We start from the raw sequence: 26,335 nt of genomic DNA on the forward strand, positions 1-26,335 counted from the left end.
GAAACAACATAATATAACATAATGAAATGATAATTAAATCCCACATTTCCAATTTAATGTCCACACACTACATTCGTTGTGCCCCTGCCCGTTACACTTATTACTCGAGGCAGACAATCTTACTGAGTCCTGTAAGAATTGGTGGGTTTTCGTTGGGCGTTCTTTCAGTTCTGGACGGGGATCTTTGGTGACACTTGCATATAATCTTCTGACTCTACTATGAATTTCCACTCCCCTTCCAGGTACGCAGGTGGCCACTACATACCGTTTTCAAGTACTTATGTGGCCGGTATATACGCACTTAATAACTGGGGTCGTACAAAAATGTGGAACACAAAAACGCCCTTAGTATCATTTTTAAAATTTTGTTTTTATTTATATTTTCCCCACCATTCTTCGACATTCTCTCTCTGTGACTGAATCTTGGACAAATGAGTGCCACTCTTCGTTCAGAATCTTATTTGTGAAAAACATGATGAAGAAACTGTGTGGTTTACAAAGCCACCACCTACAATAACAGGTGCACACGCACGTGGTGGTATCGAACTATACATGCGAAAGTTCTGTCATACAGTGTCCTAAAATTGTGATAAATATTTTTTACGTTTCAAGCTTAGGATGTATCGCATGGTCGATGAGAGAGGAGTAACTAACGGTTGAAGCTTCAAGCTCTTCAGTCTTTTTATAAAGTGTAACAGTTATGGTTATGACTTGGTGCAATCTGTAGAATAATGCAGTGTGTTTGTTTGCAAATGGAGTGATCCATTAGACGTTGGGCGGGCAAACGCAGAGACTTCATTGCCTCCGCTGACACTTCGACTGTACTCGTTTTGTCACCTTCCAACTGGACTGGCAGACTGAACATACAGCATTAGGTCCGTTGTTTTAAACTCCAGCGCTCCGCCATCTCGCCTGCGGCCACAGATATACAAGAACCAGAGATATTGTTGTGTTGCAGTGGTCTTTGCGTGAACTGAATTTATGGTTAGACGCTCAATCCATGCTGCGATATCGATGCGATATCGATGCATCAATCGCTGCACTCCTCAGTAGTGGTGTCTATGCTTGTTCATCAAAGAAAGTTCTGAAAGCCACGCTTTGTACAAGCTGAAGTCGCTCTCTCTACTAATCAAATTCTTTCCCAAACGGATTTCCACTGCTTTCTTCACCGCCTCGTCCTCAGTGAAGCCGACCTTTGAATTTCGATATTGTCATATACATACACTGGCCAGTGCCGATGCAATGCTCTGCCACTGTAGAGTTATTGCGAAGTAAGGCCTTCACTTTTCCGTGCATCTGTCATAGACTACGCGTCAGCTGAGCGATGTATGAAAGGCTGCACTCGCAGGCAGGGCATCTTGTAAAACCCAGCCTTGTGGAGCGTCAAGCAATCCTTGACGGAGTCCAATAGTCCTGCTGTATTGGGTGGAGGGCGAAAGACCACTTTAAACTGGTGATGATCTGACCTATTTTCGGCGTCAGACTTACCGTATGTGGCAAAATAGCCATGGTTTTTACTTCATCTTCATCAGTCCACCTTTGGTTTTATCCACAGCATTTTAAGTGTCTGTTGCAGAGAGTACACATTTCTTTCATAACCTTATTTTACGTGTGAAGGGTCAGCCTGCAAAAATTCCCGCCAGAAATGTTTTGTGCCCTGTGAACCAAAGTCCTGAAAACAACTATCGCTTGGAATGGATGGTGGCAGCTATTTGCTTGTAACTACTGCTCTGTATCAGTCGACGCACGTAGTTCAGACAAGAAGAGAATAAAAAATTTTGATATGTGGTGCTACAGAAGAATGCTGAAGATTAAAGGGGTAGCTCGAGTAACTAATGAGGAGATACACAAAGGAATTGAGGAAAATAGAACTTTATGGCACAACTTTAGTAACAAAAGGGATCAGTTGATGGGACACATTCGGTAATGGCGTTAAGTGTGGGAGGTTAAAATAGTAGAGAAACTAAGGGGTCAGTACAGTAACATTCAAAGGGATGTAGATTGCAGTAGTTATTCGGAGATGAGGTTTGCACAAGATAGCTTTAGCGTGGAGAGCTGCATCAAAGCAGTCATCGGACAGAAGATGGCAATAACTACAAAAATAAAGTGAGAATGTAAGGCACCCGCCCTTCTGGCTTTACATGTTAAATTGAAAGTTTCTATGGACGGACTTAAGCTGGTTTAAAAATTCATCTAATTGATCCTCACCATGGAGTCTTTTTAAAAAAGTGTCATCAACATATTTAAAAAATACTGCGCTTCTTAAATTAGCTGATTACGTTGACTTTTCCACCACATCCTGCACGAACAAATTGGCCACAATAACAAGGAACTGCACGTGACAAAATTAAGTCGCGGTCATAAGCGTTTTAGCAAAGACTGTTTACCGAACCTTTTGCCAGCAAGAGTAAAGTTCATGAAAAGCTCAATCTTGCTGAATAAGGAGACGACCGTCAAAGCCGACTAAAAAATCGGAAATGCTAAGTATCACTGGTTTAAGTTTGTCATTGATGTTTGCAGAGTTGAATATAGAATAAGCACATTTCCCGACAGAGCTGTTAATAACGATGCAAAATTTTGACGCAGCTGCAATTAGTGAAGCATTGTTACTCTCTGTTCGTCGCAGTCGAACACATCTTTCTTACAGATTTTCAGAAGTCCACCATCAGAGTGTTCGCCAGGACAGAGTTGATAGCCGACAACTTGATAACACCCAAAGAGGCGGAGATATTCGAATTTATGCAGCGTGTGAGGGAGGGAGCGAGAAAGCAGAAACTTGCAGATAGTTGTTCTTTGACTTGACTGCCGACACGCTCTCGACAACAACAGAGTTGCGGACTGTGGAGAAGCGGCTACTTAAACTGCTTTCAAAAGCATGTCGCTGAGGAAGAAGGAGTTTCCCTACCGCCGAGTTGTAGCTCCGTGTTTCGGACCGTAACAGCTCACAGCACGCCGAGTTTGTATTATTTCCGTACCAGTTTTACTTTGGAGCCGACAATGAGACTCTCTGGAACAGGAGAGAAACAGTTCAAGAACATTTAGAATTGTTCTTGGACGCTCTTAATTTCGCTGCCTCTAATATCATACGAATAAATGATGAGACGCATGAGACACAACAGTCCTTTTGTTTCGTGAACCGTTCAGAATACCGAAAAAGTTATTGACAAATGTTAGGTGTTAGAGGGATACGTAATTCCGTTGCATGCTTAATACTCTTTACTCTTGCATCCGTCGAGAACCTAAAGCAAGTATGCCTCGTTAAACATAACGGAACATTTTAACGGCTTTAGAAACCTCTTGAAACGACGTGTACAGTGATGTACCGTTTGTTAATGTTGGCGTTGAAACTGTTCGCAAAAAATTCTCGGTAAATGTTAAAGCTGAGAGGAGACGTAGTCTGAAATGAAAATATTGATTAGTGATTTTTACTTAGCGATAACCAAGTTCAGGCACCATGCCTTTCAATTTTAGCGCATTTCTTAGACATTTTTGTGAAATGTTTAAACATGGAAGTTAACAAGCGTTACATTATTGTACTGTTCTTTCGAAGAGTTTCTGATAGCTGTTGCCGCGGTATCAGCTTCAGGCAGGCTTGTGTAACCAGCCGAGGGGTACGCTGTAGCTGGGTACCGCTATAGGCTGCTTCTACAATGCAGCGATCTACCGTCAGCAGTCGACTAGGTTGCTACATGATTACAGCACAACGCAGCATTTCCAAGCCGTCTGCGTACCGGTAACATAACTCCTGTCAAAATACAACTGGCCAGAGTAAGTACAAATATTTCAGCTCAGCTGGTATCAGCATTCCTTTGGCGCTCGTGCTCTGGATCGATGCAGTCTCCGCGCAAGTCAGCCGTCGAATGCGCAGCAAAACAACACTGAAGCGCCAAAGAAACTGGTATAGGCATACGTATTGAAATACAGAAATATGTCAACAGGCAGATTATGGCGCTGCAATCGGCGACGCCTATATAAGATAAAAAGTGTCTGGCGCAGTTGTTACATCCGTTACCGCTGTTACCATGGCAGGTTATCAAGATTTAAGTGAGCTTGAACGTGGTGTTACAGTCGGCGCACGAGCGATGGGACACACCATCTCCGAGGCAGCAGTGAAGTGGGGATTTTCCCATACGACCATTTCACGAGTGTACCGTGAATATGACGAGTCCAGTAAAACATCAAATCACAGACATCGGTGCGGCTGGAAAAATATCCTGCAAGAACGAGACCAACGACGACTGAAGAGTATCGCCCAACGTGACAGAAGTGCAACCCTTCCGCAAACTGCTGAATATCTCAATCCTGGGCCATCAACAAGCGTCAGCGTGCGAACCATTCAACGAAACATAATCGATATGGGCTTTCAGAGCCGAAGGCCCTCTCGTGTACTCCTGATGACTGCACGACACAAAGCTGTACGCTTCGCCTGTGCCCGTCAACACCTATATTGGACCTTTGATGACTGGAAACCTGTTGCCTGGTCTGACGAGTGTTGTTTAAAAATGTATCGAGCGGATGGGTGTGTACGCGTATGGAGACAACCTCATGAATCCATGGACCCTGCATGTCAGCAAGGGACTGTTCAAGCTGGTGGAGGCTCCGTAATGGTTCGGGACGCGTGCATTTGGAATCATATGGGACTCCTGATATGTCTAGATACGACTCTGACAGGTGGCACGTGCGTAAGCATCCTGTCTATTAACCTACATCCGTTCATGTCCATTGTTCATTCCGACGGACTTGGGCAATTCTTGCAGGACAATGAGACACCCCACACGTCCAGAATTGCTACAGAGTGGCTCCAGAAGCACTCTTCTGAGTTTAAGTACTTCCGCTGGCCACCAAGTTCCTCACGTATGACATTATTGAGCATAACTGGGATGCCTTGCAACATGCTGTTCAGAAGAGATCTTCACCCCCTCGTACTCTTACCGGTTTATGGACAGCATTGCAGGATTTATTGACAACCCTGCAGGATTCACGGTGTCAGTTCCCTGCAGCACTACTTCAGAGATTAGTCGAGTTCATGCCACGTTGTGTTAGGGTACTTCTGCGTGCTCGGGGATGCTCCATACGATGTTAGGCAGGTGTACCAGTTTATTTGGCTGTTCAGTCTACTCCAGCCTCACTGAGCAGCGTCACCAGATCAGAGCCGCTGATCTGTGAGCTGTCAGCTGGTGCGGACGGTTTCGGCCTCAAAACTGGATCCGCTGAGGTGAGGCCACCCCCTAGATGGCACTGGCTAGCACTCGGGCAAGTCTCTGAGGGTCCCGGTTTCAACTACGGGCGTCTGCATGTTCCTGCGGAGCACAGTAGCATGCTAGCCCAGACGGTAGCTTATCTGTGCCGTGAAGCTGACACCCACCATGGGTCAACAAGTAAGCTGCCCACCTACTACTGCCACCACTACCTCAGCAAACATGACTTGCTCACGCTGGCTATACCGGCACCTGGATCTCTGCTATCGGTATATTGTCCGGAACCATCCAATAATAAAGAATATTACTGCTGAGTAAGCATTCTGGACTTCCTACTAGCCCCGGTACATCAGATCCCTTATCACAGCTTCCACCACTATGGACTCAGAAGTGGCCATCCAGCAGCAGTGGTGTCACCTAGCTGCAGTATGGATGGATGGATAGATGCATGACCTGGAAGGGCAGGCCAACCATCCATTTTTTATTATATTGAGTCATCAGTCTTGACTGGTTTGATGCGGCCCCCCGCGAAATCGTCTCCTTTGCCAACTTTTCTGAGTAACACTTGAAACCTACGTCCTCATATTTTCTGGTTCTATTCCAGTCTCTGTGTTCCTCCATAGTTTTTATACTCTACAACTTCCTCTGGTACCATGGAAGTTATTCCTACATATCTTAACAGATGTCTTATCATCATGTCCCTCCTTCAAGTCAGTGTTTTCCACCGATTCTCTGGAGAACCTTGTCATTCCTTACCTTATCAGTCCACCTAATTTTCAACATTGTTCAACAGTATCACATCTCAAATGCTTCCATTCTCTTCCTTTCAGGTTTTCCACAGTCCATGTCTCACTACCATACAATGCTGTGCTCCAAATGTACATTCTCAGAAATTTCTTCCTCTGATTATTTTGCTGCCGAGGGAGCAGAATTCCTTAACATCTTCTACTACGTAATCACCAGTCCTGATGTTCCTGTTCCTCGCTGTTTTCATTTTTTCTACTTCTCATTACTTTCTTCTTTCTATGATTTACACTCAATCCATATTCTGTACTCACTAGACTGTTTATTCCATTCAGCAGATCCTGTAATTCTTCTTCATTTTCACTGATGGAAGCAACGTCATCAGCGAATCTTGAAATTGATATCTTTTCACATTGTATTTTAATCCAACTCTTGGACGTTTCTTTCATTCGCGTCATTGCTTCTTCGACATACAGATTTAATAGCATGGGCCAAAGACTACGTCCTAGTCTTACATCTTCTTTAAGCCGTGCCCTTCGTTTTTGGTTCTCTTGTGATTGTTCGATCTTGGTTCTTGTACTTATTGTATATTACTCGTCTTTAAGTATAGCTGATCCCTATTTTCTCAGGGTTTCGAATATCTTACACAATTTATCATTATCAAATGGTTTTTCCAAGTAAACAATTCCTATGAACGTGCATTGATTTTCCTTCATTCTTGCTTTCTTTCTCAATCCCAACGACAGAACTTACTCTCTCGTGTCTTTACCTTTCCTTAAGCAAAACTGATTGTCATCTAACAGAACAAGGCGGTATGTCGCCAGTCTCACACAGTATACACACCAACGTGAATAATCGCTTTTTTCCACTTCCCCCAATGACTTGAGAAAATTCCGACGGAATGTTGTCCATCCCTTCTGCACTATTTGATTTTAAATCTTTCAAAGCTCTTACAAATTCTTATTCTAACCTTGGATCCCCTATTCCCTCTTGACTCCTGTTTCTTCTTCTATCACGTCATCAGATACGTCGTCTCGATCAATGAGACCCTCATTGTACTCGTACCACCTATTCTCTCTCTCCTCTGCATGTAACAACAGAATTCCGATTGTACTCTTAATGTCACCGCACTTGCTTTTAATTTCAGCAAATGTTGTTTTGATATTTCAGCACTGAAGCGCCAGAGACACTGTTATGGACATGCCTAATCATATACTGAGAGATGTAAACAGGCAGGATACGGTGCTAAGGTCGGCAACACCTCTATAAGTCAGCAAGTGTCTGGTGCAGTTGTTAGATGGATTACTGCTGCTACAATGGCAGGTTATGAAGATATAAGTGAGTCTGAACGTGGTTCCATAGTCGGTGCGCGACCGATGGAACACATCATCTCCAAGGCAGCAATGACGTGAGGATTTTCCAGTAAGACAGTTTCACAAGCGTACCGTGAATATCAGGAATGCGGTAAAACATCAAATCGCCGACATCGCTGCGGCAGGAAAAATGCCCTGCAAGAACGACGGTTGAAAAGAATCGTTCAACGTGACGGAAGTGCTGGGGCATCAACAAGTGTTAGCTTGCGAACCATTCCACGAAACGTCATCGATATGGGATTTCGAAAGCGAAGGCCCACTCCTGTACCCTTGATGACTGCACGACACAAGGGTTTACGCCTTGCCTGGGCCCACCAAAACTGACATTGGACTGTAGATGACTGGAAACGTGTTGCTTGTTCGGACGAGTCTCGTTTCAAATTGTATAGAGCGGGTGGACGTGCACGGGTAATGAGACAACCTCATGAATATACCGACCCTGGATGTCAGCAGGGAACTGGTCAAGCTGGTGGAGGCTCTGTAATGGCGTAGGGCGTGTGCAGTTGGAGTGACATGGGACCCCTGATACGTCTAGATACGACTGTGATAGGTGACATGTACGTGAGCATCCTGTCTGTTCACCTGCATCCATTCATGTCCATTGTGCATTCCGACGGACTTGGGCATTTCCAGCAGCACTATGCGACACCGCACAAGTCTATAATTGCTACTGAGTGGCTCCAGGAACAGTCCTCTAAGTTTAAACACTTCCGCTGGCCACCTAAATCCCCAGACATGAACATTATTGAGCATTTCTGGGCTCCATTGCAACGTGCTGTTCATAAGAAATGTTCTCCCTCTTGTACTCTTACGGATTTGTGGACAGCCCTGCAGTATTCATTGTGTCAGATCCCTCCAGCACTACTTCAGACGTTAGTCGAATCCATGCCACGTCGTGTTGCGGCACTTCTGCGTGCTCGCGGGGGCTCTACACGATATCAGGCAGGTTTCTTTGGCCCTTCAGAATATATGTTGAGTCATGCAGGAATTTTGCTTTAGCTTCCTCGCAGTTTTATTTATTTCATTAGTAAATGACTTTCATTTCTGTATTCCTGAATTTCCACGAACATTTTTGTACTCCCATCTCTCACCCATCTACTGGGGTATTTCCTCTGTTACCTACGGTTTCTTCGCAGTTACCTTATTTGTATCGACGGTTTTCTTTTCAACTTCTGTGACTGCCATTTTTAGAGATGTTCATTCCTCTTCAACTGAAATGCCTGCTGAATAATTCCGTGTCGCAGTATCTATAGCCTCAGAGAGCTTCAAGCGCATCTTTTCGTCCGTAGTAGTTTCGTATCTCGCTTCTTTCCGCGTTGATTCTTCCTGCCTAATTTCTTAAACTTCACCATACTCTTCATCATTACCAAATTGTGATCTTATTCTATATCTACCCCAATATCCTAAACCTTTCGGCCTTTTCCAAGTATGCTTCCCTCTCTTGTGATTCTTGAACAGAGAGTTCGTTATTGCTTGTTGAAATTTATTGCAGAACTTAATTACTCTTTCTCTTGTCTCATTGCTACTGCCAAGCCCATATTCTCCCGTAACCGTTACTTCTACTCCTTCACCTACCACTGCGTTGTGTTACCCTATGACTATTAGATTGCCGGCCGCTGGTGGCCGAGCGGTTCTGGCGCTACAGTCTGGAACCGCGCGACCACTACGGTCGCAGGTTCGAATCCTGCCTCGGGCATGGATGTGTGTGTTGTCCTTAGGTTAGTTAGGTTTAAGTAGTTCTAAGTTCTAGGGGACTTATGACCTCAGCAGTTGAGTCCCATAGTGCTCAGAGCCATTTGAACCATTTGACTATTAGATTTTCATCTCCATTTCCGTACCGAATTACCCGTTCAATATTCTCATATACTTCTTCCATCTCTTCACCTTCTGCATGCCACATCTGCAAGAATACCTGAACTGTTGTGCCGCTGTTGGTTTGCTGTCGGTTCTGATGAGAAAAACTCTATCATTGAATTGTTCATAGTAAGTCACTCTCTGTTCTGCCTCCTTAGTCATAACGAATCCTACTCCCGTTATGCCATTTTCTGCTGTTGTTGGTATTAACCTAAACTCATCTGACCAAAAATCCTTGTCTTATTTCCATTTGATTTCACGGACCCCACTGTATGTAGATTGAGACTTTGTATTTCTCTTTCCAGATTTACTAGTTTTACGCTTGTGACATTCCACAGACGGACTCGTAGAACGTTATTCTTTCGTTGGTTTTTTTCTCCTGATCCCCTCCCCTGGTAGACCCTTCCCAGAGATACGAATGGGGGACTGTTTCCGAATCTTTTGCCAATGGAGAGATCATTATGACCCTCTTTGAATTACAAGCCGCATGTCTTGTGGATACATTTTACGTGTCTTTAATTCAGTGGTTTCCATTGCCTTCTGCATTCTCACGCCGTTGATCACTACTGATTCTTCCGCCTTTTAGGGGCAGTTTCCAACCGCAAGGGCAAGACAGTGTCCTGAATGTCTGTTTTCTCCTCCGCCCTCCTTGACAAGGTCGTTGGGAGAATGAGAGTTACTTTCTACGCCGGAAGTCTTCGTCCGCAACTGCTGATGATTTTTTATTCGAAATTTAAGCAGTGGCTTGATTCGAACCCGGAACCGAGAACGTTTTGATTTCTAATCAAAGGTGCTATCGCTAGACCTCGGGTGCAGACTTTAGCCACTTTATTGCAAAGCGTTTTCTCTATCCCCTGCGCCTGCAGGCACCATTCTTTCGTGAAACGTGAGAGATGAGTGTGTAAATGTATCTGGTAAGTGAGGTAACAGTAATGGTGTACACGTAGTGTAGTGTCGTGTTAGAAATGATAGAAGGGAGAGGGTGAACCTTGGTGCCGGCATATGGCCTACTCCTCAGGAAGTGCACGAAGGAGGCAGCTGACCTTAATGTACCCATCCGATGGACGGATCGCCATGCGCTCACTCTATGAGACACTGTTGAGAGATTTGGAACTAAACCCAGGACATTGACGCAAAGACTGGCGATCATGGACTTTGCGTCAGCAGCCGTACTGTCCCCTCTGCCGTAAAGGCAAAGGAGAAAATAACAGCACGCAGCATGAAAGGACAGCTGCCTATGCAAGCACTGGCCACGTCCAGCAAAGCTTAACTTCAGTGAAGTGACGAGAAATATTGTAACCAACTCGGCACAGCCTTTAACATTTATGCCCGAATGCAGTGGATTGTCCTGTTGGTGCCGCCGCTGTTGTCGAGTGCCCACTCTGGATTGGTTATGTACACTTCGCTGTGAGCTACTAACCACTAGACAATTTGGTGAAACCTTCCTATTACTAAAAGTGAAGTTCCTGAATGAACATAGTTAAAGAAGGCAGTAAAACTGTATTTCTGCAACACGTATTTCAAATTGTAAATTTTTCACTACTTAAATTACAACCTGATTTTGTTCGTAATGGTATTCGGCCAAATGAAGTGCGCGAGGGGTCTATTCTGGAGGTGGGTGGGGGCGTAGGAGATGAAGGCAGCCAAATGTAGTCAAAGTTCTTTACTTTTAACCGCAGCACGCCTACAGTAAGCAGACGACAGATGATTGTTACTAAACACTGCAGAGAGGCGCCTTGGTGTGGACACGTCGCTTGTCAAAGAAGCAGCCAGGTAGCAAGTAGTCTTAGATACCAATACATTCCAAGCGGCCGGCTGTTGGTGAGTCAGGATGGTGTTACAGCTCGAGAGAAGCAGGGCAGTGAGTGGCCAGCGTAGCAGGAGACGGCAGTGATGTCCGGACGATGAACCCTGCGGCGATGGTTGGACCGCTGTCTCCGGCGGCTTCGGATCTTAGCAGCATGGAGCTGGGAGGACTTCAGTTTGTACCTCAGTCCAGGAGGTAGTGGCAAGATCCCCCGGCTGGCAGACACGTGGAGACGGCGGCTGAGTGAAGGCTAGCTGGACGCTAGGTCATCAGGCGGCGGTCATCGGTTCGCAGCCCGGACACGTCGATGATAGCTGTGTCAGAAGTCAGCGCTCTCACTCCAGGAACTGACACAAGAGTAACCAGGCGTCGATGCTTAGCTCAGAAGCGCCCATTACGTGCTCGTCCAGCTCGCGGTCTACATACGGCCAAAGGGGCTTGTTAATGCGGAACGCCAGTACTGCCGCAAACCTCAGTGCCGTCGGAATTTGCTGAAGGATGGTAATCGTCTAGAGATCTGGATCGCCGTTGAGGAAGCTGTTGGTATGGTTGCAGTCAACGTCCTAAATACGGTATGGGGCTCCTGTCTATACCTGTACCGTTACATGTTAAAGTGGAGAGTTCTGCAATAACTGAACTTATTGAAGTTTAACAACGTTTTACGTAATTAGAAAGCTTACTACCGTATTTTATGCTGTAAGGACTGGATCTCAGTTTAGCATTATTTCCATCACACAGCTTACAGAACTGGTTGTTCACGTTAGGAACCACTGTGCGATGCACCAACTCGTCGTTACATACCGTTTCTTTGTGTCTAAGGGCTTAACTAAGTGAATGACTGATTATTAAAGTTATGCTGGCTTCGTATGTGTTTGTGGGACTGCAACGAACCTGTCGCATTACCCTACCATTTTTCTGCCTACTTCTTATAATTGGCCGGCCGCGGTGGCCGAGCGGTTCTAGGCGCTTCAGTCAGGAACCGCGTGACCGCTATGTTCGCAGGTTCGAATGCTGTCTCGGGCATTGATGTGTGTGATGTCCTGAGGTTAATTAGGTTTACGTAGTTCTAAGTTCTAGGGGCCTGATGACCCTAGATGTTAAGCCCCATAGTGCTCAGAGCCATTTGAACCATTCTTTTTCTTATAACTCGACAAAACTGCAGACCGAACTGTACATTGGCGGCAGTAAAATTGTCCTGCAGTCGGCTTCAAATGCCATTCTCTAAATGTTCTCAATGTTTCCACAATGAAAGCCATCTCTCCTCCAGGGACCCCATTTGAGTTCAGCAATCATCTCTGTAACACCCGTGTGTTGATCGATCCCAATGGTAACAAATCTAGCTGCCTGCCTCTGAATTGCTTCGATGTCTTAACACTTTACGAGTCACACATGAGCGCTGTTTCCTTAGAACTGTTGAAGAGAACAGTTTTAGTGAAACTTCCTAGCAGATTAGAACCTTGTGCGGAAGTACACCAATGATGGCGGGGCGTGAGTCGTGCTTGGGTAACTCAGACTGCCGCCGGCATGGTAGCTCAGCGTGTTCGGTCAGAGAGCCGGTTGGCCTCTGTAATAAAAAACTGAGTGAAAGGATCAGGAACGAACTTGAACGGATGCTATGTGACGTCCGCAACGACCTAACACAACGATCAACATCGAACAAAAAAAGGAAAAAAAAAATATGGTAGAGCACTTGCCCGCGAAAGGCAAAGGTCCTGAGTTCGAGTCTCGGTCCGCACACAGTTTTAATCTGCCAGGAAGTTTCATGTCAGCGCACACTCCGCTGCAGAGTGAAAATCTCATTGTGGAACAGTTTTATTGTCTTTTTATCAGAAAATGTAGAATTTGGTTTTTCCGTTGGTTACACATGAAAGTTATAACAAATGAAAATTACATGAACCTTATCTCTACCGTAAGTATTAATCATGAATTAGGGCCAGCATTTCACCAGCTTTTCCATGGTGACAGTACTTTTTGCTATGTTTCTTTTTTGGAATATTTGCGTCTTATTCGATGAAATGGTCGAAGTTAGCATTATTTACCGTTATCTTTATTAAATATAATGAGAATGAAAAGTATACAGAGAGTTGTTATAGGATATTAATGAATACTGCCGCCATAATTACTGTTATGCAACGTATTTTGCACTAAAATTAATTTTCTAATCCCCGAAATCAACATTCCACAAAATTACTCAAATTGTGCTCCTTTTATAGAAATTCTGGAACCGTTTATCAGTAGTGCTGTTCATGCGCTATCCTCTGACACTTCATTCTTTAAGCTCGTTTATGAAATATAGAAGGTATTACTTTATAAAATATTAAACGCATTAATATCTGCCATTGTAAGTTTACACTGAAGCGTCAAAGAAACCCGTATAAACATACGTATTCAAATACACAGGTATGTAAACAGGCAGAATACGGCGACGCCGTCAGCAACGCCAATATAAGACAACAAGCGCCTGGTGCAGTCGTTACATCGATTACTGCTGCTACGATGGCAGATTATCAAGATTTAAGTGAGTTTGAACGTAGTGCTATAGTCGCCGCACGAGCGATGAGGCACAGCATCTCCGAGGTAGGAATAAAGTGGGGACCATTTCACTTGTGTACCGTGAATATCAGGAATCCGCTGAAACATCAAATGTCTGACATCGCTGCGACCCGAAAAAGATTCTGCAAGGACGGGACCAACGACGACTGAAGAGAATCATACAACGCGGCAGAAGCGCAATCCTTAGGCAAATTGCTGCAGATTTCAATTCTGGGCCATTAGCAAGTGTCATCGTGCGAACCATTCAACGAGACATCGTCGATATGGACTTTCGAAGTCGAAGACCCACTCGTGTACCCTTGATGAGTGCACGAAACAAAGCTTTACACCTCGCCTGGCCCCGTCAACACCGACATTGGACTGTTGATGACCGGAAACATGTTGCCTGGTTGGACGAGTTTCGTTTCAAATTGTATCGATCGGATGGAGATGTAAGGGTATGAAGACAACCCCATGAATCCATGAACCCTGCATGTTAGCAGGGGAGTGTTCATGTTCGTGGAGGCTCTATAATGATGTGGAGCGTGCGGAGTTGGAGTGATGGGACACCTAATTCGTCTAGATAGGACTCTGACTGCTGACACGACCGTAAGCATCCTGTCTGATACCTCTATCCATTCATGTCCATTGTGCATTCCGGAGGACTTGGGCAATTCCAGCAGGACAGTATGACACCCCACATGTCCAGAACTGGTACAGAGTGGGTCCAGGAACATTCTTCTGAGTTTAAACACCTCCGCTGGCCACCAAACTCTCCAGACATGAACATTATTGATCATATCTTGGATGCCTTGCAACGTGCTGTTCAGAAAGAATCTACAACCCCTGGTACTCTTACGGATATATGGACAGCCCTGCAGGATTCATGGTGTCAATTCCCTCCAGCACTACTTCAGACATTAGTCGAGTCGATGCCATGTAATGTCGCGGCACTCTCGCGCGCTCTCGGGGGCCCTACAAGCCTGTTTTCATACCCATGTACACTCCTGGAAATGGAAAAAAGAACACATTGACACCGATGTGTCAGACCCACCACACTTGCTCCGGACACTGCGAGAGGGCTGTACAAGCAATGATCACACGCACGGCACAGCGGACACACCAGGAACCGCGGTGTTGGCCGTCGAATGGCGCTAGCTGCGCAGCATTTGTGCACCGCCGCTGTCAGTGTCAGCCAGTTTGCCGTGGCATACGGAGCTCCATCGCAGTCTTTAACACTGGTAGCATGCCGCGACAGCGTGGACGTGAACCGTATGTGCAGTTGACGGACTTTGAGCGAGGGCGTATAGTGGGCATGCGGGAGGCCGGGTGGACGTACCGCCGAATTGCTCAACACGTGGGGCGTGAGGTCTCCACAGTACATCGATGTTGTCGCCAGTGGTCGGCGGAAGGTGCACGTGCCCGTCGACCTGGGACCGGACCGCAGCGACGCACGGATGCACGCCAAGACCGTAGGATCCTACGCAGTGCCGTAGGGGACCGCACCGCCACTTCCCAGCAAATTAGGGACACTGTTGCTCCTGGGGTATCGGCGAGGACCATTCGCAACCGTCTCCATGAAGCTGGGCTACGGTCCCGCACACCGTTAGGCCGTCTTCCGCTCACGCCCCAACATCGTGCAGCCCGCCTCCAGTGGTGTCGCGACAGGCGTGAATGGAGGGACGAATGGAGACGTGTCGTCTTCAGCGATGAGAGTCGCTTCTGCCTTGGTGCCAATGATGGTCGTATGCGTGTTTGGCGCCGTGCAGGTGAGCGCCACAATCAGGACTGCATACGACCGAGGCACACAGGCCAACACCCGGCATCATGGTGTGGGGAGCGATCTCCTACACTGGCCGTACACCACTGGTGATCGTCGAGGGGACACTGAATAGTGCACGGTACATCCAAACCGTCATCGAACCCATCGTTCCACCATTCCTAGACCGGCAAGGGAACTTGCTGTTCCAACAGGATAATGCACGTCCGCATGTATCCCGTGCCACCCAACGTGCTCTAGAAGGTGTAAGTCAACTACCCTGGCCAGCAAGATCTCCGGATCTGTCCCCCATTGAGCATGTTTGGGACTGGATGAAGCGTCGTCTCACGCGGTCTGCACGTCCAGCACGAACGCTGGTCCAACTGAGGCGCCAGGTGGAAATGGCATGGCAAGCCGTTCCACAGGACTACATCCAGCATCTCTACGATCGTCTCCATGGGAGAATAGCAGCCTGCATTGCTGCGAAAGGTGGATATACACTGTACTAGTGCCGACATTGTGCATGCTCTGTTGCCTGTGTCTATGTGCCTGTGGTTCTGTCAGTGTGATCATGTGATGTATCTGACCCCAGGAATGTGTCAATAAAGTTTCCCCTTCCTGGGACAATGAATTCACGGTGTTCTTATTTCAATTTACAGGAGTGTATTTGAATACGCATGACTACACTAGTTTCTTTGTCTCTTCAGTGTATAACGGAAGCCTACTGTTGTATTAACAGGGCCGGTGTTTAGACGTGCTTCCTCGCCTTGTTTCTCTCTGTCACGTGCTTTGCATGGCCTTTTCTGTATCTTTATTAGTGTGGGTACTACTTACGCGACGACCATGAAATAATCTGTGGCCCCCGGGTTTTCGCCATGGCGGCAGCACCACTTCACGTGCGGAGCAGCGACGGCCACTCGCTTGGGAAAAACCAGTCGCAGCAACCCTTCAGACTAAATGCTGCCATCTGAGAGCCAGTTTTCTTGGTAGCCCGTGTGCGTCCCCAGTATCAGGGACCAAAGCGTCGTGAAGCTGACAACTCCACACGATGTCTCCTCAGGAGCATGCTCACTGGTGTCAGGACTCGCGCCTCGACGCAGCATCCGTCAAATCAGCGCACTTTTACCCAAGTCTGTCTGCCATCTCAGAATCGTACGCGGATTAAATTATGTTTTATATATTCCTTGAAAATATTGTTATTATGTTAATTAAATATTGCTATTTCAGTGAAACTGCCAGTATGTGGCATAATATGGCTTCAAGTGGTAAAACGGTAAAAGCAGCAAAGCAAGCAATCTAAGGAAGTTCTAAGCCACATACGGTAGATATCTTACGGGCTCATTAAAACACAACCAAACGCATCTTGATAATTATTCATGAAAATAAACATGCTTTTAGCTGTCACTGATTTTCAGCGTGGTAGGTTACGTAATGAAAGTCGGGGTGATTAGACATAGTACATGCCAGGGTCCAATTCCACACAATACCTTAAAAAGACTGGCCAGTTTGTAAAGAAACCGGCCTTGTCCAGGTCTCCAGCTTTGATCGAAGAAAAATTATTTAACAATCTGCACTGGTAGTAACGATACTGTAATGCAATCATGTAAATTTTAAGTGTGCCGCGTAGTGGCGGCGGACTGTAGCGCTCCAGCGATACCGTTTCGCTCCGCTGCAGACTAGCTTATAATTTTTGAAAACTGAAATTAGTTGACGTAGGTTTAACACTTCTATAAATAAAACCCAGCTGACATTTAAAGTTATCGTCTATTTGACATCAGCTCAATAAATTACATTATATTACATTACAGATGTACAGCGCTACCGCTGTACGTAGTAACGCTTCGGAAGATAAACACACACACACACACGCACACACACATAATCAGAGAGAGAGAGAGGGGGGGGCAAAAGCATTTCATAGTCAAACGACTTTTTCTTACGGTTTTTGCATGTCTCTACCGTCGGACTTTCAAATATCCAGAAGGAACAATTAACACAACGTAAATCTTTCCGTGTCGGCTCTTATTTCTCTTCTTGCATCACCGAACTCATTGCTCCTTATGTAGATGGAAGTCAGAAAAATATTTTGGCATTTGGAGAAGACAGCTGATGGCTGTGGTTTCGTGAAAAGATCTCGCTGCAACGAAAAATGCCTATGTTTGAAAGGCTGCCACTACAACTCGCTTATTGTATCTTATTTTATTCATTACACTGTCTCCAATATTTTGTGACAGTGCAAAACAAGAGACAGTTCTTTGAACGTTTTGGATGTCCTCCATTACTCACGATACTGTATAAGGGAACGGACAAACGTATTTTAGGCAGTCTCTTTAGTGGATTTGTTGTCCTTTAATCTACTAATGAAACTCATGATTAGGTGCACCTTCCCCACAACATTTCCTATGTGATGGCTCCAATCTAAGCTATTCGTAATTGTAAACCCTAGGTATTTTGTAGCGCGAGAAGCTTTAAATTTGTGTGATTTATTGTGTAAATGACATTTAAGAAAGTACTCTTGTGGAGTAACTCACACTTTTTGTAGCCAAAGTTCAATTGCCGTTTTCGCACCCTCTTGATAATTCGCCTAAATAACGTTTTAATTCGATATAATTTTCTGATGACTTTACTAACCAACAAACGACAGCATCATCTGCAGATAATCTAAGAGGAAGGCGAAGATTGCTCCAAAATCGATCATATGGCTTCAGAACCGCAGTGGGCCTATGAATCTTCTTTGAAGAACCCAGATATAACTTCGCTATCACCACTGGACTTTCCCTCAAGTTACTGAGATCTGTGGCCTTTCTGACAAGATTTTACTAATCCAGTTACACGTCAAAGACGATACTCCGCAGGAACGCAATCCAACTAGAAGCCACTTGTGAGGAATAGTGCCAAAAGCTTTCCGGAAATTTAATCAACTTGAGGTCCGCTGTCGAGAGCATTCGTTACTTCGTACGAATAAAGCACCACTTGTGTTTCATAAGAACGATGCTCTCCGATGTCACAAGGTCTAATGAGACAGACACGACAGATGCTGCCAGCATGATGCAGAATCTTGAGAAATTGCATCAACAGGAACTACTTTCATACTGTTTGCTGCTGCAGTGAGAGGCAGACGCATTTATACTCTTGTCTGCTTAACAATCTGCTTACTTTCATTTATCAATTGTTAAACTACTCCTGTGATAAAAATGGCGTAGGAGATCCCCTCACTGTTGTACTATTACGATGTATTTAAACCACCACTTTGGAGGCGGGAATCACGTCGTGTGTGACGAATGGTCGCCCACTGAAGTAGTTGGCGACAACGAGTCAGTTCTAAATACGATGGTATAGCTTTAGTACGTGTGATCTGAGGCATCTGCGATCAAATATCGCAGTACAAAGAGTTTAGAACTGTCTAATTAGACATGGAACATGTTAATTATATGTGTTGTTCAGTCAGAAAGGGGTATACAGTTGAAGGTTTCCTATTAAACTTAAGTTCTTGTTCTGAAGGGGCAAGACATAACTACGCCTACACACGTTCAGTTGCTCCAGTGCAAATGGAGACATTAACGTGCTATCTATGGTAACACAGAAGAGGAAATACCGTAGTGCTTCTGTAATCACATGCTACTTATTAGCCGTAACGTGATATCGACAAGTGTGCTTTGAAGGCGATGTTCTCTTCTGCTGTCCTGTACCACATTTTACTTTTCCTGCATCACAATGTCCAGCCTCATATGCAAGCCTCCAGCGTAGAACAATTTCATCCGCTTCTCTAATCTGTAGTTTTATCTGAGTTTCCATGCATCGAGCGAGTCCCGGACACGATTGTCCGACAAGCTGTTCCGGACGACTCTTCAGCAACTTGCATAAAGGCTGACATGGTGGGAGACATGGACAGGGAAAGAAGACGTTTCTGTAAATTGTATCCAGAGCCCCTTTGATTTCATGTCACAATGTCCACAGATGTTGACTGCATCTTACAAGAGTTTCAAACGGTATTATTATTTCAGTGACAGTTAATGCATAATTCCTTGATCCTAATGGTTTCTGCATTGTCTGATACCCGATAGTATGCACAAAGTCCATGTCAGTCATATGTATTCTTCTTGGTGTTATAATTTCTGAAAAAGTTTGAATATCTTCATGACAACGAACGTGCTACACCTTGAATTTCCTGCAATTTATTTCATATATTTTTGTCTGCCTGTAAATTTTCCACCCGCTGATGCTTTCAGGGCCAAGTAATATGTTACTGTATGTCTTTAATCTGTCACTTCTATTCTTGAAGGATTTTCATGTATGTCTTAGTTCGTTTGCTCTACGTATCACATACCCATTTGGTACATCATTTTAAACACTTATTTTTTGTTACATCTATCTGTTGCAATAAAACTCAAACAACATTATTTCACCCACATGGATTGTCTCACGGACACTCCAACTGCCTATGACAGTTGCGAACCCGGCAGTGCTTCGCAACTGGTGAATATGTGTGGGAATTGGCTATACTTCCTACATTTGTTGCCTCCTTTGTCTGTGCATCTCCTCCCCCGCCCCCTTTTCCTCATTCCCTCTCGGTATGATCATCTCTGCCGCCCGTCTCCTTCCATCACTTCTTCTCTCTTCTCTCCGACCTAGAATCTTGTTTACTGTAACTGCAAACGAAACTTTGATGAGAATTGAAGTCGCTTAAAATGAACGAGTAAATAGGTTGGGACTATTCGTATACTGGGTGTTGTGGGGTGGCAGGAGAGCCAACATCGTTTTACTAGAGGAAGCCGGAAGGCACTCGTTTTAACTCACGCAGGCTGGCGTGAGGTCTGGAACAGGACAAGGAAATTAGTATTTAGAAAAAACGGACGTAGCTGGTGGAATACTTAACTTTAATCCATTAATGGTGAACGTCGCTCTTGACGGTACATTATTACAGTATCAATAGTAACTGCTAAAGGCGCCTTGCTAGGTCGTAGCAAATGACGTAGCTGAAGGCTATGCTAACTATCGTCTCGGCAAATGAGAGCGTATTTTGTCAGTGAACCACCGCTAGCAAAGTCGGTTGTACAACTGGGGCGAGTGCTAGGAAGTCTCTCTAGACCTGCCGTGTGGCGGCACTCGGTCTGCAATCACTGATAGTGGCGACACGCGGGTCCGACGTATACTAACGGACCGCGGCCGATTTAAAGGCTACCACCTAGCAAGTGTGGTGTCTGGCGGTGACAACACACTGGGTATGTTGGGTATGGGAGAGGCCTGTCCAGCTGCTGGACGTCTGAGGATAGTAGCTTCGATGACAGTATTTCCCATAGTTTCATTCTACGAATGGAGAAAAATTTCAAAGTTTCTGGCGATTCAGATTCCGCAATAATATTTTAATCATTAGCTGATAATCCACATGTACAACTTTCTTGTTTTCCGTAGAACTGAGAGGGGGGGAAGAAAAGAGAACTTCACATAATTATGTCTACAATTTTTGTTTGAAATTACAAATAAGGAGAAAGAATAATGGTATACATACCCTCCTTCTTAGTTAAAATCAACTGGGGGAAAGAAAACGAAACCACACTTGTTTACAGCACAGCATTTTCTTTGTCCTAGCCCATTTTCTAAGAAAACAGGTACACTATTCTTTTAAAAAAATATATTGTCAATGTCCGTTTGCGTATCTATCATAGGATCGAGTGAAATTTAGGAGTAAAGCGGCCAAATACTTTTTAGAGATTTTTGGTAAAATCTTCAGTCAACGACCTATCTTTACATAGTAGTATAGATTGGAAAAAAATAAAACATATGCATGTGGCAAAACATTTTATTTATTCATCTTTTTATTTATTTTTTTAATAAAAAATACTTTCACGATGCATTTTGAACGTTTCCAGTTTCTTCTTTAGGTTGATACAGCGACTTAAATTTATGTTTTCGCATGCTTTAAAAGAAAAGAACTGGTTGCAGAAGTAAAAATTTAAATCATCACATCCACTTAAAGGTGAAGGTGATAGTCTCGAAATCTGTTGTGGAGATTTAATAAAAGAAACTGTCTCAAGAATCTGTTTTAATTTGCCTTACACTATCCAAAATCCAAAGACTCTCCATTTTTCCGGCTGTCTCACGTCCCAGGTTTCAGTTAATGCGTAATGCTGTGCTCCAGATCCACACTTTTAGTAACGTCTTCCACAGTTCCTGGGAATTTCGAATGCCAGTAAATGTTCTATACACTAGTGCAAACTTCCCGCAATCGGCAGATAAATCTATGACTTAAACAGCTGCGCAGGCTAGTACAAGCCACAAACTACTTTTCATCGTTGCACTAAACAAGTGTCACTGCGAAAGAGTGACAGCGCTGAGGCCTTAAAAATACGTTGAATTCCTCACCTTTGTGCTTCTCCTACTGTGTTTCTGATCACTTTTATTCCGGGACGGACACTACGCAACATCTTTCTGTCATTATGTATCTGGCAGTGTTAGTTGCTGAGGGTCGCCGGATGCCCATCCTGCCGCCACCCCGAACTCCCCCCTCCGCAATGATGTAAGTAGTGTACCCCAGCTGTTTGCTTCCAGTGTAAGCCATGAAATAGTGCACCCGTCTACAAATGTCTGTGATGAGTGTAACTGACGGAACGTGGGGACCAGCCCAGTATTCATCCAGTGGGATATGGAAAACCGCCTAAAAACCACATCCAGGCATACCGTCCCTCGTCGTTAATCCGCTGGGAGGATTCGATCCGGGGCCAGCGCGCCTACCCGAGTCCAAGAATAAGCGCATTAGCGCTCTCGGCCGCCCTGGCGGGTGGACACTACGCAACATCATTGTAATTCTGTATTGCCAGAATGATTTTGTAGTGTGGTAATAGTTATTTGTGTTAAATTAGGTACATATAAAGCTCATTCTGAACATGGTAGGTCAGTAACAGAAATGTGACTATTAATTATGTTCCTTTGACATTCCGTCATCCATCAAATTGTAAAAAATGGATGAACGTATGTATTGCAACTGAGTGCTTTCTTTTGATGCTAGTCAATTGTCAGGATGAGCATTACTGCAAAGGGCATTTGATTCTAAAGCATTATGTCAGGGTGAAAAACACTAAATAAATTACTTTTTCCCTCTTAACAACATGTGGGCCGGGTGGGTTCTTCCTTGGCTCGGGTATGAGGTAGAATGAAACAGCATTTTTACATAACTTTTATTGAAGATTTGTACAACGGTTTTCTTACTGGATTGTTCTGGCTGGGAGAGCGGCAGCTGTGTCGTTTGCGAAGCCTTCATGCTGCGTGAGCGGCGGCGTCTGATTACACCTGGCCGTGAGTATCTCGTGTCGCCGTCTCGCCCAGTTGACTGGAGACGCGCATTGTGAAGCGGCCCGTTTAATTAATGAGAACGAAGTCGTGAATCGGATGGTGATACCTTGGATGTGGCGTCCCAGTGTTTCTTTTCTCTATGCGGTCGCGTATGTCAGTGTTGTGTGTCGGCCAGCGGAGCGGCGCGGCGGGGGAAGGCCAGTGTCCCGGACTCGAACAACGGACTCCAGCTTGCCAGTCTTCGGCTTTCAGATCATCACCAGCTCACAGGTGTCTGCTGAGGTGAGGCCGTCTCCTTCCCGTCCTCACGAGTCACCCGGGTACTTAAAAATCAGTCTTCAAATACCTTCTAACTTTCTGTCTTCTGGCGGGGAGGCTGCTGCTCGCTATTCCATTGCGGCGGACTTGGTGCTTCTGTGTACGATGTAGTCTCTTCCTGTATGACGGTCTTCAGCACCGACTGAACTGTACTGGAACTGAAAACTACTCTTTGGGTACACTGCGTCTCGCGTATTTATACACGTCAGTTCACTGGAGGTGAACGACTTCACGGTCATTGCCTCTTCTGTCATGTTGAAAAGCTTCTCGAAGAATCTTCTTAACGCCGGTCATTGGCTCTTGGGATGTAGAGGAGGGCCTTCGATCACATGTGACAACTGAGAAACACGTGAGCCGGTCGGGCGATGCCCTGACGGCTGAATCGACAGCTTCCGCTTTCTAACATTCTGCGTGGTGTCTGTTTGTTCTAAGTCGTGTCTCCCTACCAAATTCGCGCAACGACGCTCTGAGCGTTTTTTTTAGGGAATTGACTAGTTTGAACGTGGGACCTTTTGCTGGTAAGGAGACGCCATACCACACATGACATGTAGAGTTCAGAAGAGTTCAGTGAGACTAGCGATGATATACTCAAATACTTAATGATTTCAGCGTCAGCTCCACTGCACTCCCTGTAAAAGAATCTTAATACTAACCAAATTTAGTGGAAGGGGTTCAAGGCTTTTCTACTTTTAGTTAGCTGGTAAAATAACGCCGCAAAAGCAGTTAAGTTTACCACTGGAAATTTTATTCTTCTCACGAAACATTGTTTATAAATTGCACTATTGATAAAAGGAAATATTTTAATACAGGATGATAAAAACCAACTGCGTTCAACAAAAATGTGAACGAATATTCCCTGAATGGGTTTCCAAGTTCTACAATGGATCGAAGGATGACCTGTGCCATATCACATCTATAATCTAGATTTAAGTTTCACAAAAGAGAAAACTATCAAAATGGACTACAGTGACCCTCAATTATCTTTAATTACTTATCTAACTTGTCGTAAATTACAGTGGCTGATGTGGCTTCTCAATAATTATATAACAGAAAAATCATCGCATTTCAGATTTTTACTTCAAGTAGCAAATGTGAACACCATGAGATTTAATTGACGATCCACACTAGTATTACGTAAAAAGGGGATGTAACAGATGAGACTTCTGCAGTTCTGAGTGAAGCCTTATGCGCTCAAAAATGTGGCATCGCATGCGTTCATTACCTTGTCGGTGTTTAGGCAGCGTCAGGGGGCAGCGGGCGGCACAGCTCCACACACCTCGCCATCTCGGAAGCAACTCTCACCTAACTTCTCCTTACTACAATTTACCGAAGTTGGTTTAAAAAAAGCTATCTGGCTGTGTTTTCAACTGACCAATCAGGGTCTCAATGTTAACCTTAAGCTCCGCCTACAAAATTCTGTCTATCCAATGAGAAACATTATACTTTTCGTGGTGGGGCAATGTTTTGAACGTTTGCAACGTAACAGAGACGCGAAAAAGTCTTATGCTAAAACTTGCAGCTGGTGTGGCCCTTTTAGTGTTATCGTAAGATCTATACTGTTCTTCTGGAGGGCTCTATCTTTTTTCACGGCACGGGCTGGGGGGGGGGGGGAGGGGGGTGGTTTTGGCGGTCAGCTGGCGACGTGGGTGTCCGTCCCTTATCGTAGGGCCTCCTAGCCTACACGATTCTGCTCTCGGCTTCTGTTCTCGTTTCTCCCCTGGGAACTGCATCTGTTTCACAGTGGGAAGGTATGACATGCATTTAGGCATTCTTGTGTTAGTCTGTAGTATTCATTTGCTCACTCATTGATCGTATTACTTTGGTTCAATTAATGTCAGGATTTATTTGGAGCTATGTGACATACTGCCAGATTTGCTATCATGTCAGGGTTTTCATGGAAGGTGTTGGATTTGCATGACACATTACAGCTTATATGGGAAGGGCGATGGCTTCTCCTCAACATGCTGACTTCATGGTCATTGGCTCTTCTGTCACTGCTACTCTGCCCACTGTTTGCCAATGTGTAATTCTTCTAAACTGAACTAAGTTTTTCATTTATTTTCTAATTTCTGCTTCACATTGATTTCACTAATTCATTTACCTATCTTAAGTACAACTCAACAGTATGTATGTTACACATCTCCTCCTAAAACACTGTACCGATTTCAACCAACCTTGGTACACATCTCATTTACTGTCTGGAAAAAATCTCTGTGGGGGTAAGAGCCGCTAGCATCCTATTGGGGCGAGTGTGGTAATTTGGGGAGAGGAAGGAGGACGAGGAGATGGAGAGGGAAGGAGATAGGCACAGATAGCAGGAGGAGGGGACAGAGGTTGACGGCAGTCTCTTGCCGTTGAGGTGGGAACCTGCCCCTGGAGGTGGAAGAATCAGCGATGATGGGGATGCAGAAGGCAATGGAAACTACTGCATTAAGGGCAAATAACATGTATCCACAGAACGTGTGGCCAGAAGTTGAAAAGAGTGTCACAATGATCTCTCCATTGGCAAAAGATCCAGAAATAGTCCCATGGGGGACGTGAGTATGAGAAAAAGATTGAATAACCAAAGAAGTGAGTCGGGGCCTGTAAAGCCAGAAGCTTGAACGTGGTAAGGAAGCTAGAAAATCCGAAAAGGAAAGTGCAAAGATATAGTTGGGTCAGTGAAGTGAAATGGAAAGAGGACAAGGATTTTTGATTAGATAAGTACAGGGTAATATCAATAACAGCAGAAAATAGTATGACGTGAGTAGGATTCCTTATGAATAGGAAGGTAGAGCAGAGAGTGTGTTACTGTGGACAGTTCACTGACAGCGTTGTTCTTATCAGAGCCGACAACTATAGGACAAGCTGACGTTGCAAGCTGAAGATAAAAAGATGGAGAAAGTATTTGAGGATACTGAACGGGTAATGCAGTACGTAAACGGAAATGAAAATCTCATAGTCATGAGGGACTGGAATACGGTTCAAAGGAACGGAGTAATAGAACAGGCTGCGGGAGAATATGGGCTTGGTGCTGCAAATGAGAGAGTAGGAAGATTAGTGGATTTCTATAATAAATTTCAGCTGGTAATAGCGAATACTGTGTTCAAGATTCACAACAGGAGCAGGTATACTTGGAAAAGGCCGGGAGATACGGAACGCCGCGCGGAGTGGCCGCACGGTTAGAGGCGCTATGTCACGAATCACGCGGCCGTTCCCTCCGGAGGTTCGAGTTCTCCCTCGGGCATGATTGTGTGTGTTGTCCTTAGCGTAAGTTAGTTTAAGCTAGATTAAGTTTTGTGTAAGTTTCGGGACCGATGACCTCAGGAAATCACACACATTAGAACATTTGAGATACGGGCAGATTTCAGTTAGATTACGCCATGGTCAGGCAGATACTGGATTGTAATGTGTACCCAGTAGTAGACGTAGATTCAGATCACATTGTAGTAGTGATGACGAGTAGTCTGAAGTTTAAGAG

The sequence above is a fragment of the Schistocerca nitens genome, chromosome 6 (assembly GCF_023898315.1).
Source record: "Schistocerca nitens isolate TAMUIC-IGC-003100 chromosome 6, iqSchNite1.1, whole genome shotgun sequence".
NCBI classification, from domain to species: Eukaryota; Metazoa; Arthropoda; class Insecta; order Orthoptera; family Acrididae; genus Schistocerca; species Schistocerca nitens.